Source organism: Lissotriton helveticus, chromosome 2_1, assembly GCF_964261635.1.
Source record: "Lissotriton helveticus chromosome 2_1, aLisHel1.1, whole genome shotgun sequence".
NCBI classification, from domain to species: Eukaryota; Metazoa; Chordata; class Amphibia; order Caudata; family Salamandridae; genus Lissotriton; species Lissotriton helveticus.
This window is the reverse complement of record NC_136059.1, coordinates 1962469061-1962487844: the sequence shown is the minus strand read 5'-3', so window position 1 is coordinate 1962487844 and position 18784 is coordinate 1962469061. Positions and strand designations below refer to the sequence as shown.

The 18784-nt window shown below is 46.3% G+C and overlaps 1 protein-coding gene across 2 annotated transcripts in view; it reads right to left on the bottom strand.

The window, feature by feature from the left end:
• The window catches only part of ARHGAP10 (Rho GTPase activating protein 10), a 998059-nt gene that overhangs the window by 105127 nt on the left and 874148 nt on the right, over positions 1–18784 (bottom strand). The gene's annotated exons all lie outside the window — the stretch shown is intronic.

The window sequence follows — 18784 nt, the reverse complement described above, 5'->3', positions numbered from 1 at the left end:
GATTAGCACCAGGAATGAAAGGCCTAGTTCATAGGACCACATTGATCCTCTTTAACGGCTAGTTGGACTATCATGACCACTGGTGCTGCAGCTGACTCTGAAACAATGGGCATTTTTGCATGATTTGGTAGATTTTTTTGTTAAGGCTGGTGTCATCTGCTCCACTATAGGATCAGCATGATCATCTTTGCTTTCAGAGTCGGCATTAGATCCATTGTGCATCCATAATACACAGTGTTCCACTTTTAAAGGTTTTGCCTTTTATTTATTTTTTATATGCTTCTATAGCGCCTGAATAAACTCCCGAAGGGGTATCTCTGCGCTTTGCCAACTAGGAAGAAAAACCTGCATCTGTGCCCGGACAGTACTAATGAATAGTGGGGGAATAAAATTAAATGCTAGAAAATAGGTAGGTTTTCAGGGTTTTTCGAAAAGACAGGTGGTCAGAACTGAGCTTTAATGAGAGGGGGAGGGTGTTCCACAGGACAGGCCCTGTGTATGCCAAAGCCCTGCCTCCTTGGCGGGTTTTTTTAATTTTAGGAACCTTAAGGAGCTGGAGATTGCTCGATCGTAGTGAGCGACCAGGAACATAAGGCATAAAGGCTGTAGTAAGAAATTTCGGGCCTATCCCCATCAGGCATTTGTGAATTGTACACAAGATTTTAAATTTGGTCCGCAGTCGCACTGGCAGCCAGTGCAGTTCCATCAGCAGTGGCCGGGAGGGAGTCCTTGATGGAGCATTCATGACTAACCTCGCGGCCGTGTTCTGGACCACCTGTAGTTTGTTAAATTGGCCTTCATTAGATGACAAAAGAAGGCCATTACAGTAGTCCAGTCTACTGACGACCAGAGCCTGGACCAAGGTCTTTCTGTGATGATCTGGGAGAAAAGGAAACACCCTTCTCAACAGAGAGATAACCCCAAAACAGGTACCAGCAACCTGGTTGACATGATCTTTAAAAGTCAATGACTGATCAAATAACACTCCCAGATTCCTAATAGTCTGTTTGGGGATGGGGGCGGGTCCTAGTTCACGAGGCCACCACTCACTGGACCATAATGTTACTGCTTCCCCATAAAGTACAACCTCTGTCTTGGTCACGTTGCACTGTAAGCAGTTGTTGGCCATCCATTTGGAAACTGCCCTCATTCCTTCTGCAAATGTTCTTTGTAAAGCAGGAGAGAAGGTCTTAAAGGGGAACAGAAGTTGGGTGTCATCGGCGTAGGACACCGGTATAAACCCAAAGGATCTCACTAAGTCAGCCAGGGGGGCCACGTATACATTAAATAATGTAGGGCTCAGGCATGAGCCCTGTGGCACACCCCTGGTGAGCTCCCTGGCGGTGGATTTGTGGGAGCCCAATCTGACTTCTTGAGAACGCCCCGAAAGAAAGCTCTCCATCCAGGACAAGGCCACGCCTCCCAATCCTATCTCTCTCAGACGGCAGAGAAGCAAATCGTGAGACACCGTATCGAAGGCAGCGGATAAATCCAATAGCACCAGAATCATCGACCCTCCACTGTCAAGCGTCATTCTGATGTTATTGGTGACAGCCAGTAGGGCGGATTCGGTGCTATGGTTGGGCCTAAAACCAGATTGTGAAGGGTCTAGGCCATCCGCTGTCTCGATATAGTTAGAGAAGTGGGTGTTCACGTGCTTCTCTGTTAGCTTGCCGATGTAAGGCAGGAGTGAGATAGGTCGGAGGTTTGTTAGATCTGTCCAGGGTAGGGTCGCCTTCTTCCTGATTGGGTTTACTACCGCAGTCTTCCATTCCATGGGGACTTGGCCTTTGGCCAGGGAGGTGTTGATAACTGCCTGGATCGAGGGGCCTAGGATGGAAATTAGAGGGGCCACCATTTTAGCCGGAAGGAGGTCGTTGGGGGAGCCTGTTTTCATATGGCCAATAAGGGTTGCCAGGTTTTGATCTGTGACGGGAGGAATGACAAACAGGGAGTTTGTAGTCTGAGTGCTGGTTTTAGTTTCGGGAATGGATATGGGAGCCCCAGCTTTAGAGGTTAAAATGTTATCATAGATCAGATTAATTTTTTCCTCGAAGAACTCAGAAATTTCGTCACAGAGTGGTTGAGAGGCATCTTCAGTACTTTCAGTGGCTGTAGGTTTAATAAAATTATGCAAAATTTTAAACAGTTCACGCGGACAGTTTCCAGCCTCCTCCAGTTGTACGGAGAAGTGAACTTTTCTGGCTGATTTTATTTTTTTATAATATGCTGACTGAGCCTCATGAAAGGCTTTCTTGGCCTCATCATTTTTAGAAGATCTCCATGTTTTTTCTAAGCGCCTGCATTTTTGCTTTCCCTTTCTAAGATCATCTGTATACCATTTCTCCTGTTTGGTATGGGGGAATTGTTTATGTAGTTTGAGGGGAGCAAGGGTATCAATAGCGGTTTTTAGGGACTTGTTAAATTTCTCTAATGCAGACTCAGCAGTGTCTGCATCTGTGACAGTCGGTTGCACCCAGTGTTTGTGCAAATTGGTCACTGAGATTTTATGCCATTCCCGACGAAGAATTGGTGGGAGCAGAGTTTTCTGAGGTCGTTTGATCGGTCCTGCCAGATAAAACTCAACCAGAAAATGATCTGACCAGAGGATCTTTTTTGCAGGCAGACATCGTATTTTAGTGCTATTGGAAAATATAAGATCAAGGGCGTGGCCACCTATGTGTGTGGCACCGTTGTTGATTATTTTAAACATTTGGAACATAGACTGACACCGCTAGCTGGGATTGCTCCAAAACAGTCTTTAAATGACTGAAATAATTTGTAAAGATTCTTCTGAGTGCATGCACCAAGAAAAAATGAAAATGGATGTCAGTTGAACGTAGTATGCATCATTTTTCTAAAACTGATTTCAGTGAGGGGTCAGTGGATAAAGAGGTAAGAGTTACCATTTATCTAATAAATGGATAGGTTTTGAGTAGGTGCTGAATCTTCTGTTGTCTGGAAACATTGCTAATGTTACCAGCCCTTTTGAGAGAGATGAAGATGATCTACATTTGCAGTACTACTTACATTTTCTGTACTTAAATCTTTTGCTCTTTAATGTTCATGTGTCTGCAAGTGGCACGAGAGAGGCAGTCATGTGCAAATCAAGGACCCTTGAAAGAGGTGGGATAAGGGCTAAACACCGCCTGTTGCTTTTGGGACACAGTTTGAAACCAATTTTATTGGAAAATATTCCCTGAGTAAATAGTAGATTTTCCAGGAAAAACACTGAAAAATGCCCTGTTGGAACCCCAGTTCTTTGAGTCTGTGGTGTATAGAAAAAACACTAACTGCACTGGTGAGGTAGGGCCTTTGTTCACCTATTTCACTTCCTTGTATTGATGCAGTTGTATCCCTACTAGTGAAAGATGATGCCATCAACTGCTCTGCTGCAGGTATCGCTGCTAAAAGGTTACGGATCCAGACAGGCAGCTAGGTGGGACACAGTTAAACATTGTGGAGTTTACGGCATAACCTCTTTTTTTAAGTTTGATTTTATTGAAAATAAGAGGAAAAGGGGGAGGGGGGAGGGAAAGAAGAAACAGGAAGAAGGATATGATAATAATTACAACTTAAGGGAAATTACAGTAGGTAATACAATAAAATCTGATAAATCTCATAAAGGGGGGAAAATCACATTAGTTATTATATCTCTTTTGAGAGAGCCCAAAAGCAACATCTAAACGATTTGCTTTTGTATTGATGGCTACCTAATTGTTTCACGCCTAGGTGTATGATATTTGGATTATCCTGAGACATGTGAGAAACACAACATAATGAGAACATTCCAAGCAGTAAAATAAAGACTCTGTGCTGAGGTAAAGTAACAAGTGCAAAGACTCTGCTTAAAAGGGATCGTGATAAGTATGACAGAAATGACTGAAAGAGAGTATCGAAACATAAGTCCAATTAAACTACAGAGATCCTCTGTGTTCTATTTCCAAGTACGGCTGAAAGGAAATACTCGTCATTATTCTTTCCCTCCTGCACTACTCTCCACCACTGCAGTAGACTGACCACTGGGACTTTGCATATAGTAGTTTTGTATCCATAGTTTGGATTAACTGATGAGACAACTATTGAGCACGTGGTTGAAAGTAGACCCCTGTTTATGTGTGCAGTGCCAGGCCATAGCTGTATGCAGGCTGTATGTTAGACTGATACCAGAAGGCGAGCTTGAGTCATTTCAGCACTGACACCTTGGTGTATATAGTGTTTGATTATCTTGTGAATATGGTTGTGGTCAATAGCATCCAACAGAGAAGGAATTCTATTGATTCAAATACTTCAGAAACACAATGGCTATTTGAGGCCATTCTAGTTCCTTGGTGGCATGCTTCATCATAGGGTTTTTCACATCCCGCTGTGGAATGGGGCGTGCTGTGAACGAGTACGAGGGAGCACTGATAGTGTTAGGACCTATCCAAATGAGAGAAATTAAGAGTGAGGGTTTTTTTTGGGAAAATAAATAAAATATCTGGTTAGTAGGAAAATATTGACTTTGGCGGACTAGTCCTTGTGCCCTTCTCCTCTATCTCCCCCTTTGTGGTTTATATGCCAGTCTAGTTCCTATATTTATTTTGATTAATGCTCCTGTGGGTTTCAAGAAGGTGACACTCTTTCTTCCATAGCAGATGGTAAAGGTGGCCGGCTTTTATTATGCCAATTTCAAACCCAAACACTTCTTGAGCCATGACCCTCATGGGCATCCACCTATACCAGTCTCACACGGTCATGAAGGGGACAAGGGATAAGAGTCAAAATAATATACTTTCAGCATGTCCCCTTCAGGTATCAACCCTTCTGGGAAGGATTAGAAGGATAAGTGACTGATCAGGATCATTTCTACCATGTTTCAGCAAGTACTTTCAATCTCTTCATTGATGACTCTCGCGGCAGAGTTAAGGGGAAGCCCTCCATGGCCGATGGCAACTGGGCCACAGTGACACTATTGCTCAACTTAACCGCCTGTGCCCATGTGCGATCCTCAAAAGACCAACTGCTTTTACTGCCTCTTTATTCATGTATATACAAGAAACAAATATCTCTTAAGCTCGTACAAGCAGTGCTGGAGTTTGGGCAGTGCAGTGGCGCTCTTCCAGAGCAGTTCTGAATTAGGGTGAGGCTGCCATCACTAAAAAGCAAGATCATGCTCCGTGAGGACCTTGGATCAGTGACTGGTGATCCATTGATAATGGTAAAATGGGAACAACTACAGTGAGGCAGGTGCTTACAATGCTACTGCATCACATCTTCAGCACTCTCCAAGTCAGGACAGGTTGTAAAGGAAGAACATAATCCTTGGGTCGAATTTCCCTGAAAAGAGGAGTTTGCTTATCTTGCTTTTACTTTGTACAAATGTGCTACCAAGATATCCGATCATTAGTGCAATCAATTTTATCTGGAAGTGTGCCTCAGATTCTCCAAGTTTGTATGGAATGTTGATGCCCAGGCATAGGCTACACAGCCAATAAGGGTCACCTTATGAACACTGCGACCAATGGCACTGAAAGACCATCGGACACTGAAAGAAGCTGGTTGGGAAAGGTGGACTGTGGGTTGAGAATTTAGAGAAAAAAGCACAGAAAAAAGTCTTTGTACTAAGAGTTACTGTACAGGTGTGCAATCCATTCAAGAGACACAACAAGGAAGCTGGGAGGCAAACAAACATTTGCGTGAGGCAGGGTGGATGTAAAATAAGGTACAAATGCACAGGGGCGTCCTAGGATTTTTCGTTTAGCCCTGGCAAATATTTTTCCCAGTATAGGTGAGGACTGCCCATAAACGTACAAGAAGAGGGACCAGGTCACAGGAGTAGACAGACAATTGAAATCGTTTTTACCCAAACGCTGAGCTTTAAACTAGGTTAGGAATTGATGCAATTATTCGAATTAAAACATATTTTGTGATGGAAAACAATTTAAAGACACATTTTTTTTTCAAAGAGGAACTGAACCCAAAGAAAAGGAAAGATCACAATCTTATTTTGAAATTATCTACCGGCTGTCTAAGGACACACTCTTTAGAATTATAATAAGAGACATGACTGCAACACACTTCTGCAATTCCACACTTGATCTACTGTAACTATGACCAATGTTTTCAAAATCCTCGAAATCAACAGACTGAAGTATCAAAGCTCTTTAAGTAACGTGTATTCGCTTGCAATTACATGACACTCCAGAGATAGATGAGATCCATGAGCGGAATGAACAACAAACCAATACCCTGGAGGGGAAAAGGGTGGCAGGGAGTTCAGCCAGAAAACTTTCAGATATCTTTCCAATCTGTATTGCACTTGCCATTACCTGAATACTTGAAGAACAAGTACCGGGAGATACAACAAATGTAATAAAAGTATTATATCCATCTAATCTCTTTTTCCTCTTTTCTCGTTTGTGTGTTTTTCCCTCGGTTTCTCTCGATCAGTATCTGGAAAAACAAGCATTTGCAATGCAATAGGTTTCACATTTATGAGAGTTTGAGCTATTGGTTTTGTAAATGGCAATGCCTTTTATTATGTGTTGTTTTTAAAACAGATAAATAAAAGGCATTGTCATTTACAATAGCAATAGCTTAAACTCTCGCAAATGCGAGACCTATTGCATTGCAAAGGGGTGCTATGAAAATAAAAAAAAGCATTAGGAGGGAGCGTGTCCAGCTTGCAACAGCAGGTAGGACAAAGCTATTTAGGGAAATAGTGCTCGGAGGCAGTAAGTAAAGCATATCGAGCAACAATACATGTAACAGGAGGTGTCCCAATTGGAGGTTACAAAATGAGACAAGGCGGTTTAAAGGAGGGACTACTAAGCCATTTGACCAATGAACAGCCACAGTTTAAAGTGGACAATGACACAAGCCAATGAAAAATGTGGGTGGAGAGTGGGCAGAGCTTCAAGTCCCTACCTCAATGCACAAAGCCACTTTTTTATTATTTATAAGTCACCCCTAAGGTTTTCTGTTGGTGCCCCAAATGTAGGGTGTCTAGTTATAACAAGCATTGGAAATGCAATAGGTCTCGCATTAGAAAAGTTGGAGCTATTGGTCTTGTAAATGTTATAATTTGTTAACTTATGTTTATGTTTTTATAATAGCAAATGTATTAATTTTGTTATTGTAAATGCCAATATTTATAGATTTGCAAATGTGACACCTATAGCATTATTAAAGCTACATGTTTATTTTTTCACTGACGTACATGTATTGATAAGACAAATCCTAATGGCGTTTAAATTTTATAAATAATTAATAATTACATAATATTTTTGTAATGTATAATGGCACTACCTTAAAAAAAAAAATTCTGTGAGAAGATTATGTGTAGCGTATTGTAATTTTAAAAAAAATGAAGATTAAAAGTGTAATAATAATTTTTTTTGTACTGTTGTAATAAAGTTTTAAACATTGATACATTGCATTTTTGCTGAGAACTGGGACTTAGGGAGAACCCTTGACAGCATATTTCACACGTTGAATATTTCACAATGGCACGAAACGCCATATTCATAAAAAGTGTGTCAGCCGTCAGCCGTAGCGAGGTTAGATAAATGTTTGATGGAAAAGGTCTCTGGAGAAATCGCATTTTTAATCAGGATTTATTGATGGCGCAACGGAACACTTTCTTCCAAACGGACCAGCTAACCTCTTTGGAGCATATTTACAACAAGGGGTGGTGAGGGACAGAGTCTCTGAATTAAGCAGAATACTCTCACCCAGTCAAGAGATCAGGGCTAGATCCAACACCGTTTTTTAGCTCAATGCACCATCCCAGTTTCAGAACCTGGCTGTATGCAAATTAGTCTGTTCCTGTCCCAGTGCATGATGGGAACAGGGCAAACCAAACTACAAAAGCCAATTCTTACACTGGGAAGGAAACAAGCTTCCGGGGACCGGTTTCTGGCATTACAGCCGTCTTCGGCCCGGCTTGCTTGAATCCTGATGGTGCAATGAGCAAGGGACTCACATCTGAGTATACCCTTCCACGCTTATGGTGGACAAAAAAAAACAGTGTTGGATCTAGCCCTGATCTCTTGACTGGGTGAGAGTATTCTGCTTAATTCAGAGACTCTGTCCCTCACCACCCCTTGTTGTAAATATTTTTGTCCACCCTAAGCGTGGAAGGGTATACTCAGACATGAGTCCCTTGCTCATTGCACCATCAGGATTCAAGCAAGCCGGGCCGAAGACGGCTGAAATGCCAGAAACCGGTCCCCGGAAGCTTGTTTCCTTCCCAGTGTAAGAATTGGCTTTTGTAGTCTGGTCTGCCCTGTTCCCATGATGCACTGGGCCAGGGACAGACTAATTTGCATACAGCCAGGTTCTGAAACTGGGATGGTGCAATGAGCTAAAAAACGGTGTTGGATCTAGCCCTGATCTCTTGACTGGGTGAGAGTATTCTGCTTAATTCAGAGACTCTGTCCATCACCACCCCTTGTTGTAAATATTTTTGTCCACCATAAGCGTGGAAGGGTATACTCAGATGTGAGTCCCTTGCTCATTGCACCATCAGGATTCAAGCAAGCCGGGCCGAAGACGGCTGAAATGCCAGAAACCGGTCCCCGGAAGCTTGTTTCCTTCCCAGTGTAAGAATTGGCTTTTGTAGTCTGGTCTGCCCTGTTCCCATGATGCACTGGGCCAGGGACAGACTAATTTGCATACAGCCAGGTTCTGAAACTGGGATGGTGCAATGAGCTAAAAAACGGTGTTGGATCTAGCCCTGATCTCTTGACTGGGTGAGAGTATTCTGCTTAATTCAGAGACTCTGTCCATCACCACCCCTTGTTGTAAATATACCTCTTTGGAGCAAGCAGGTCTGCAATTAGCACGTCGCCTGGGGCCACAGAAACGGTGAGAAGGGCAGAGGCGGGAAAACGAGGAAGAACACTGGAATAACAGAGAGAAACAAGTCTGATGATGCGAGGCACAAATGAATAGAAAAGGCGCGCTGCGCGATGCGTGAGCAGAGAGGAGGCAGGCGCTGGAGAGGGGGTGGGCTGCCTGCAGCTCGAGCGACCATATGGAGAGGGAGGGGGGTGGGCTGCCTACTAATGCGACGTGGTGGGGTGGGCGGGGGAGCGTAAGGGATTACTTTGAGGTGTGATGCCGAGGCTCCAGTGGGGGCAAGGGGCACAAAGCTCTTGGCATTGCTGTGTGGGGGGCTCAGTTTCCCATCAAACACCTTTATTAAAGCCACTGACTGGAGTTCAGGTTCCTGAAGAGATTCCATAGTCGATGTCCGGTTTTTGTGGAGTGATGTCACAGGAGCCGGGATACTCACCACTCCAGCTGACACAGCTTCAGTTTCTGTCCGCCAATCGAGTAAAGCATTTCTTGTACCAGCCAATCTTCGCCATTAAAAGGAAACACTTCACACAAAATCCATGTCAAATGCTAGACCGCACAGACTATGAATGCGTCAAATGCTGAGAATGGTTTCCAACATGCTAAGATGCTGGGAGCCAGCCGTGAACAGCATATCTTTAAACAGAAGCAATTGCTTTAGCCAAGCAATCAAAGAAAAGTTAGTCAAGCGGAAAAAAGAGAACAGTTCTAACCATGAGAAGACAGTAATGCACGACGGGTGGCGACTGGGCTTGGGATTTTTCGGATTCTGCCTAAAACTCTGTGCAATTCAAAACCAGCTGTTAACGAGAGTGAGCAGGGCAACCTCGAAAATATAAAGCGGCATAGCGTACAGGTGTGGAGCAGCACAGGGACATACAAATCCCAGGCGGAATGAGAAGCGCGGCCTACGTGTCACAACGATAAAGCATCATTATTCTACCCACGAAGACAGCATTGCAATGGGCTACTCGTCTAAAAAGAAATGTAAATTAACGTTTGGAGGTTATTAAATAAAACACTACCTAGATAGCAATCTAACCGCTAGTCCATTTTTAAACGTAATCAGCACAGTTCTGAAAAAACACGGGAAAAGGGTGACATTTGAACATAAATTAACAGACTTCAGCTGCACCGGGCACTATGTGCATTTAAGCTTTAAATCTAAGCAGGCGCAGATCATTCTTCTGTTAAAATACGTAAGCAACACCTCAGATTATTACCCGTACATCTCCTGGAAAAACAAGTACTTACTTAAAGCGCGGACAACAGAAGAGGCACGATGTAAGCAGGAACAGAGAAGGGGTAGAGAAAAGGAGATGAGAGAAAGGGTAGAGAAAGGGAGAGAAGGGAGAACGAAGACATGGAGTGAAAAGGGTGAAGGCAAGAGAAGTTGAGAGGAAGAAAGAGGGTGCGAGAAAAGATGGAAAAAAAGAAAGAGAAGTGGAAACGCGAGACACGGCCTGGCGGCCGTGAAAGTGAAAGTACGGCCACCCGGCCGTGGGCAGTGAATAAATTAGGGGAGGAGAAATGCCTGAGGCAGAGCGCACGCTGGGGGAAGCTTGTGGGAGGGAGGCTGGTGGCTTTGATGTGCATTGTGCACAAGCTTTTTTCACGGGCACAGCATCAAATCGCCGCCGATGGTTAAGCTCTGGTTAAGCCCTAATATCTCTCGCAAGCTCAATGCGCAAGCGCATTGACAGGCTCAACCTAAAAAGCAGGGACAAAATAAAATATGTTTTATATGCCCCTGTAGTAAAAACCAGCCATAGTAATTTTTCGTATGGAAATGTTGCTAGCCCCATACACTAACATGGAAAGGACTTTATTCTTTTTTTTTAATTCTAACTTTGGATTGGAGTTAGCTAGACATAACATCCAAAGTATATAATACAGCTATCCCAGGACCCAGGCCACCACCACTTCCTTGACCTCTAGCCAGATGGGAGCTCCCATAATTAGATTAGGAGAGAGGCTTGAAGGAGAGTGTAGTCACTTGTTAGCCAGACCTCTGGGTTGGGCTACACAGACACACACTCCAATGAGAGATTTTCTCCATTTTGATGTTCGGGAGAATGATGCACTCTGGAATCGAAATTTGCCACACTTCACAACAAGTTATCATAGTAGTAGGAGGTAGCTTAGGTTCTATTGGTTAGGGTGCACCTCCCTCATGCCCAAAAATGAAAGATAAATAAGGCAGCTCTGGAGAGCTCACCAGATCGCTGCCTGGAAAAGAGGAAAAGAAGGACTGATCTACTGGACCCCTGGACTACACCAAAGAGAGGATTGTACTCTAACAAGACTGCACCTGGTGCATTCACTAAGCTCCACAAAGGAAGGACTGTGGCTGACACCAGAAGGGAAGAAGTGGACTCCCTGACCATCTACAGGTACAAACGAGCTGAAGAAGTCACCTGCTAAACCAGAGAGGATAGCCCAGCTGAGTAATTGCAACTGGATTTGTCCTGGACTGTGCAAGTGCATTGTGAGAGATTGGGTCCTAACCCCCAAGTGGCAAGCCAGTGCCTCTGAACCCCTTGACCAGTGCTGGAGAACACTTATCTCTAAAATACTGAAAAAACAGATATATGTTTTATCAACGACACATGGCTTCATCTAGAGGCACTTCTCTATAACTCCACAGCATTTCTCCAGAACTACAGTCTAACCAGACTCGACAGACATCTAAATCTGATGGGGCATGACCATTACCTCGCTCAACATGGTAAAAATCACATTATTAGAGTCCGGTCTTACTGACTGGGTCAAGAAGATTATTTTTAAACTAGAGACACTGCCTAAAACAACTTTAAAAGGGCCCCTTAGTCTATTGTCAACCTGCTTCATATAAAAAAAATTGTACGAAGCTGAAGGAGTGTTTGACACCACACATTCTGGCTGCTGGCAGTTTCATACTAGTAGGCGAATTTAATTATCGGAAGGAAGTTATATCTGGTCCAGACACCATACGCTTTCTTTCTGACCAGTGGCCGTATTACATAAAATCCCCTGGGGGCGCAACAGGTGTTTGCGTCTACTTTGCATGCCCACTGGGCGCTTTGGTATTACAGAGGGGCCACAGATGCTTGTGAGGCCACTTCTGTAATACAGAAAGTGCTGGCGCGCATAAAGCACCAGCACTTTTTCAAGAGGGCGTTCCCTCATTTGCATGGGGGTGTGGCCTCATGCAAACGAGGGAATCCCTTTGCCTCTGCATTCGCGCCGTATTATGGACGCGGGCGCAGAGGAAAAAAAGCTGTCAGGGGACGCACTGATAGTGCTCCACCTAAAAGGTGGCGCACTGTCATTGCACGCCCCGGACAGCAGCCCTCTGGAGGGGAGAAAGGAGGTTCTATGGACAACCCAGACATCCCCTTGCAGGTGGGTGCAGTCACTCACTGCACTTACCAGCAAACTCTAATCTCCTTTAAAAGTGCAGGTGGGTTGCCGTCTGCTCAGTGAAACAGAGAGCAGCTGTTTCAAAGCCTCTCCATATTTCACACTTGAATGCGCTGCCCCCAGGGCAGCACGAGTTCACAACTGTCCTGGGGGCAGCGCATTCTATGTAACAGGGTGCACTTTCTCTGCTTGTGCCAGGCGCACTTGTTTTAAGGTGAGCCAGGACGCAAACAGGAAAAGTGTGCCCAATACATAATAGGGCCCCTGGAATCCTTAGGCCTCTATCAAAAGGTGACAGGCCCCACACATACAACGGGACACATGCTGGAGCTAGTATTCACTAATTCAGCTAACTCACGGGTAGATCTCCCCACCCACATGTATGGACAGACCATTCCACTATTCATTTTTAGGTCAATGAGGAGAAACCCTTGGACTCTATGGTAACAGCTCCAAGGCTGGTTAGACCCTGGAGGAAGGTGGCAGTCATCATTTATGTCAGCCATCTCCCTATCTCCTGTAAGGCTCTGAATGACTTTGAGGGAGCTTTTACTCACACACTAGATTCTATTGCCCCTTCCACAGATGGCAATCCTAAATCGAAGACACTAACCTCTTCATGGTTCTCAGACTTTCTAAAAAAGTGGAAACAGTCTGCAGAAAGCTGGAACAAAAATGAAGACCACAAAATCCCCTAAAACTGCATCAGGAATCAATCATAAAAATAATAAAGAAGCAAGGAAGAATCACATAGTAGATAGGATGAATAACCTGGGAAAGTCAACTAAAGAACTATACAAGATTCTGAAGCATTTCACTGATCTGTTAAACCTGCATCTCACCAATCCTGACTCCCTAGGCTCTCTGTGATGAGCTCACAAGTTATTTTGAAGAAAAGATATCTAAAATATATAACACCTTTTCAAATGTTGAGGAGCCTGATGGGCCGATACTTTTAGAAGCTTTTGATCATGTTGCCCCGGATCATGTGCAGACTCTGATCAACAGGAAAAAGTCAGATTCTTCTGAGGATATTGCCCCATCATATATTATAGCCACCCTGGCTCGAGTTCTTCTCCTCGCCATAACGGACCTGTTCAATCCGTCTCTGAGCATGGAAACTATGCCAGTAAATTGGAAAGCAGCGCTTGTCAGACCTATTGTAAAAAAGAAAACACCACAGAGCCACTAGAGTTAGTAAATTACAAACCAATATTGCTGCACCACTTTCTCGGAAAAGTTATGGAGACCCTAGTAAATCAACAGCTCATATGATTTCTGGAAACCTATTCTGAGTTAGACCCTTCCCAGCAAAGTTCACAAGCTACCTATAGAACAGACATGGCGCTAGTGGAGGCTCTGGATTCGATCAGGCATGCTCTGGATGTAGGGTGCCCAGCTATGCTGGTTTTACTAGACCTGTGTGCAGCTTTCAACACCATCTTGCATTCAACTCTAATCCGTAGATTGGGGGAGATTGGTGTTGGTGTCAAAGCCATAAAATGGCTGAATAATTTTGTGACCGAACGCGCTGATTCGGTGCAGGTAGATCGCTTAAACTCCAGAATTATCACCCTTGCCTGTGGGGGGCGTGGGGGAGGGGTTATCCAAAGGGCTCATCTCTGAGCCCAACCCTTTTTGTTACAAGTCTGTTTTATTTTGAAACAAAGCCCCCGGAGGGGCACAAATACACAGCATTAAGCCCACAACCTCTTATCCGAGGCCGGCCGCGAAGAGTGCGCAACAGTATTCGTTAAGTCAGAGTAATGAACACAGCGCCGTGCCTACAACCCCGAGGGGCCGGCCGCGTGGCTAAGAAAAAGCTGTTGAAGGTGTCCAGCGCTAGGAAAACCCCAATCACAGGTCAGGGGGAGAAGATAAGAGAGCAACAAGCCCAATAATTACTAAGGGCCCAACAGGGGTCCAGAAGAACATGAGAGATCGACAGAAGAGCGAGAGAAGCGGAAAGCGAGAAGGAAGTAAGGCAGAGACAGGGAGTAGAAGGGGAAGACGCTAGTAGGGGCGGCAGGCAGGTCTGCGGTCGGGGAGCAGCATTAGGTAGCAGGGGCATGCCTCCGGAGCTCAACTAGTACAGGAGTCTCCTACGGGAGCAACCTAGTAGGGTCAGTGGGGACAATGGCATCCTCAAAGAGATGTAGGGTCCTGAATCTAGTGGGCATGTATCGTGCATGCTCTGTAGAACACACATAGCGCACCAGGGGCTTCCAAACTGTTTCGAAGCGGGTGGGGCGCATCTGGAGTCACGCCGTTAGGAGCTCCATTGTCAGGACGTGCCACAGCCGCACAAACCAGGAAGCTATTGGAGGAGCGTCAGTTTTCTTCCAATACAAGGCTATGAGTTGCTTGGCCGCACCGAGCATCTGTAGTGCTACACTCCAGTCGCCACGGGTTAGGGCCTTAAGATTTGCTGGCCTAATACCCAACAGGATCGTACCTATGGCTTCAGGCAAAGGGAATCCCAGCACCCCCCTGATGTGGCTAAGTACCTCCTTCCAGAAGACGGTGAGGAGCGGACACGCCCACCATATGTGCACAAAATCCCCCGTCGCAGCCCGACACCTCCAGCACAGCGGCGAAGCATTGGGGAACATCTTATGGAGTCGCAGGGGAGTGAAATACCATTGAGTTAAAAGTTTATAGGCATTTTCTCGTTGCGGGATGCTCCGATACACTTTAGGGATATCTCTCCACACCGCCTCCCATTGTGAAGGCGTAATATCCGCATCGACCGCCTTCTGCCATTGACGCTGATACGGATGAGTTTGAAGGAGGGTTGGGTGTTGTAGGATGCGGTAGATCTGGGAGACCAACCGTTTCAAGCCCCCTAGGGTGCGTGCCAAGCGCTCGAAGGGGGTGAAGGCGCGCATAGCAGCCCAGTACACAGAATCACCAGAGGCCCAGTGTCGCAGTTGGACGTATTGTAGCCGCGCAGCAGGCTGCAGGTGAAACTCCTCGCAACAGTGGTCGAATGACTTAAAGGAGCCCCCATCAAACAGGTCACAAAGCATCCTACAGTCCCCCTGCACCCAGTTCTCAAAAGCCCGGGTTCGATGGGCCGGCGGGAAGTGAGGGTTTGCTGCAATGGGGGTATGCGGGGACGGGAACGTTGTTAGACCCCTAGAAACAGCGACGGCATCCCAAATGTCCAGCACCGTTTTCGTAGGCACTGCAAGGTACGCACTTCTGGAGCGGGCCGCCCGATGAAGCCATGGTAGGTCCCAAATGGTGCGTCCCGTCACCGCCCTGTCCATGTGCAGCCATCCTTTTTCACTCTCGCGCACTCCCCATTCTATTACAAATCGGAGGTGCGCAGCCCAGTAATAGTGGACCAAGTGAGGACAGGCTAGCCCCCCCCTATCGCGTGGAGCCATTAGAATTTTCTGGGAGAAACGGGGGCGCTTACCACCCCAGATAAAGGAGATGAGGTCGCGCTGCAAGCTCCGTATGCAGTGCTGCGGGATGGGAGTGGGGAGGCATTGGAATACGTATAGAATTTTGGGGAGGATCGACATTTTGACTGCGTGGAGGCGGCCTAACCAGGACAGCATTAGGGGTTTCCACCGCCGCAACTCTTCCAAAACCTCCTTCCGGCAAGCCCGCCAATTAACAGAGCTCCAGTCTTCAAGGGAGGGGGTCAAGGTGAGACCCAGGTACTTAATGTGTCGCTCGGCCCACTGATAGGGCACAACCTCTCTCAGGGCGGGGAGCTCGCCCGACGGTATGGTAAGGTTCAGGGCCCAGGACTTGTCATGGTTAATCTTGAGACCGGAGGCTCTTTCAAAGAGGCAAAGCGCTCTATGGACTGCCGGTAGGGAGTCCCGCGGGCGCGTGAGAGTAAGAATCAGGTCGTCCGCGAACAGCGCCACCTTGTTGTCCCGCCCTCCGTGCACTATCCCGTGTATGTCCGGATCTCGCCGTATGAGCTCCGCGAGGGGCTCCACTGCAAGAGCAAATAGGAGGGGCGAAAGGGGACACCCCTGTCTAGTGCCCCTGTGAATCGCTAGGGCCGGTGTTAGGTCCCCATTAATTCGAAGCCGAGCATGGGGCCCTATGTACGGAGCCATAGTTCTAGCAATCATCTTTGGACCCAGCCCGAGTTTGCGAAGCACCGCTCTGAGGAAGACCCAATCCACCCGATCAAACGCCTTCTCTGCATCCAGGGAGAGAAGGCAGGCCGGAATTTTCCAATGTCGCACCTTCCCCACAAGATGCGCAAGCCTGCGTACGTTGTCTGCCCCTTGGCGGTCGTGAATAAATCCAACCTGGTCGGGGTCCACAAGCCACTGCATGTACGGGTCTAGGCGTTGGGCGAGATGTGCCCTCTCCAGCTAAAGTTATAAGATCATGTGGTTTTAATGTCATCTCGTATGTGGATTACACACAACTTATCACTAAGGGGCCAAACCCGGAATCTACCAAACTAAGATTCAGGGAATGTATGGGAAAGATTGCCTGCTGGATATCTGCTAACTATCTTAAACTAAATGCCAGTAAAATAGAGATTTAGCTTTTTGGGAAAGCGCAATCCTTTTGGCCGACCACACTGGGAACAGCAACAACACCCACCGACCATGCACGCAACCTAGGATTTATCCTCGACTCCTCCCTCTCCATGGCTAAGCAGGTCAACACCGTCTCCTCCTCCTGCTACAACACCCCCCGCATGCTCCGCAGGATCTACAAGTGGATCCCGACCGAAACAAGAAGAACGGTGACACAGGCCCTCGTCAGCAGCAGACTGGACTACGGCAACGCACTCTACGCAGGAATCCCAGCCAAACACCTACGACGACTACAACGCATCCAAAACGCCTCCGCCCGACTGATCCTCAATGTCCCCCGCCGCAGCCACATCACCCCCACCTGAGAGACCTACACTGGCTCCCCGTCGACAAGAGGATCACCTTCAAGCTCCTCACCCATGCACACAAAGCACTCCACAACGCCGAACCAGCTTACCTTAACAGCAGACTCAGCTTCTACGCCCCCATCCGCCAGCTCCGCTTCGCCAGCCTCGCCCTCGCCGCTGACGACAGATCCTTCTCCTACCTCGCCGCCAAGACCTGGAACACCCTCCCTACCCACATACGGCAGACCCAAGACCTACTCGCCTTCAGAAGACTCCTCAAGACCTGGCTCTTCGAGCAGTAGCCGCACCCCCTCCCCTCAGTGCCTTGAGACCCTCACGGGTAAGTAGCACGCTCTACAAGTACTCTGATTGATTGATTGATTGGTTGGTCCAGTGACTGATCACCCACAGAATTTTGGCCGTTCCCTACCCCCAAAAAAGTAGACAGGAATCTGGGTGTATGGATCAATCAGAACCTCTCTCTAAAAGAACATGTTATTGCAATCACTTGATCTTGTTTGATCTGATGCGTTTCTTCAGGAAAGCCTTTAAATTGCTACCCTTACAGACCAGGGAATCTCTTACCCATACAATCATTGCTAGTCACCTGGATTACGGTAATGCTTTAATGGTAGCAATGAACAAAGGTCTCTTTGCCAAGTTCCCGGTTTTACAGAACATGGCTGCCCTCCAGGTCTGTAATCTGCCTCCTCAAGCCCCTTCAGAACCCACGCTCAGATCTCTGCATTGGCTCCCCATAGAAAAAGTGCACCCTTTTTTAGCTACTCTGTCTGGTGTATAGAGTAGTACCCAGAAGTGGCCCACGCTACCTGCAAAATAATTTGCAACCCTATATTCTATGTGAAATCTTAGATCTAGGGAGTAACTCCAATTATGTCCGAGTCGTGTACGGACAGCCAAGTATGGGGGCTATTCCTTTTCTTCTCGGACCCCCGAACATTGGAAGCAGCTGCCCCTCCAATTGTGCTCTGACTTAGTTTTATAAAACAAATCACTGAAAACCTGGCTCTTTTAAAAACCTGGCTCTGGAAGGTGATTTGTTTGCGCTCAACAAATTTCAATAATAATAAATAATAATTATCTCCAAAAAGGAATCAGGAAAGAGCAAGAAATGAAAACATAGAAACTTTTTGCAAAGTTTTGCAGAAAATCTCCAGGAGAAGATTGGCTCAATGTCGAGAGTGCTTGCCTCATTGCTTGTCTTTCTGTTCAGAGAGGACATGACATAGTAGTTCAGGCTGGACTCTCCCTTTTGTGGCGAGGCAAGTTTTACTTGGTCATGTTTTTTGCAAAACTCATTTACATAGCTATAGGCTATGCTTTTCAGAATCACTCCTGATCTTGGATATTGCCTTTGTAGCTTATCCCCGCTGCCTACCTTTTCTTCCCTCTGCGCTCTGAGATGGGAGGCTATTACTTTTTAAGTTGTAACTTTTAAATTGTACTTTAACTATTTTCATAGTGAAAGGAAATCTGGGCAATACCTTTGCTGTTGCATGCTCGTGGCAGTGTTCAGTGCCACTTCTGCATTGTTTTGTTGCCACTACAACAGTCGCCATCTTAGTTAGCGGTCCAGTTGGGTAGCTCAGCAACTCTGACCCTATTAAATCCACTCCAGGGTGCGTACGCAAGCCTGCTTGCACCTGT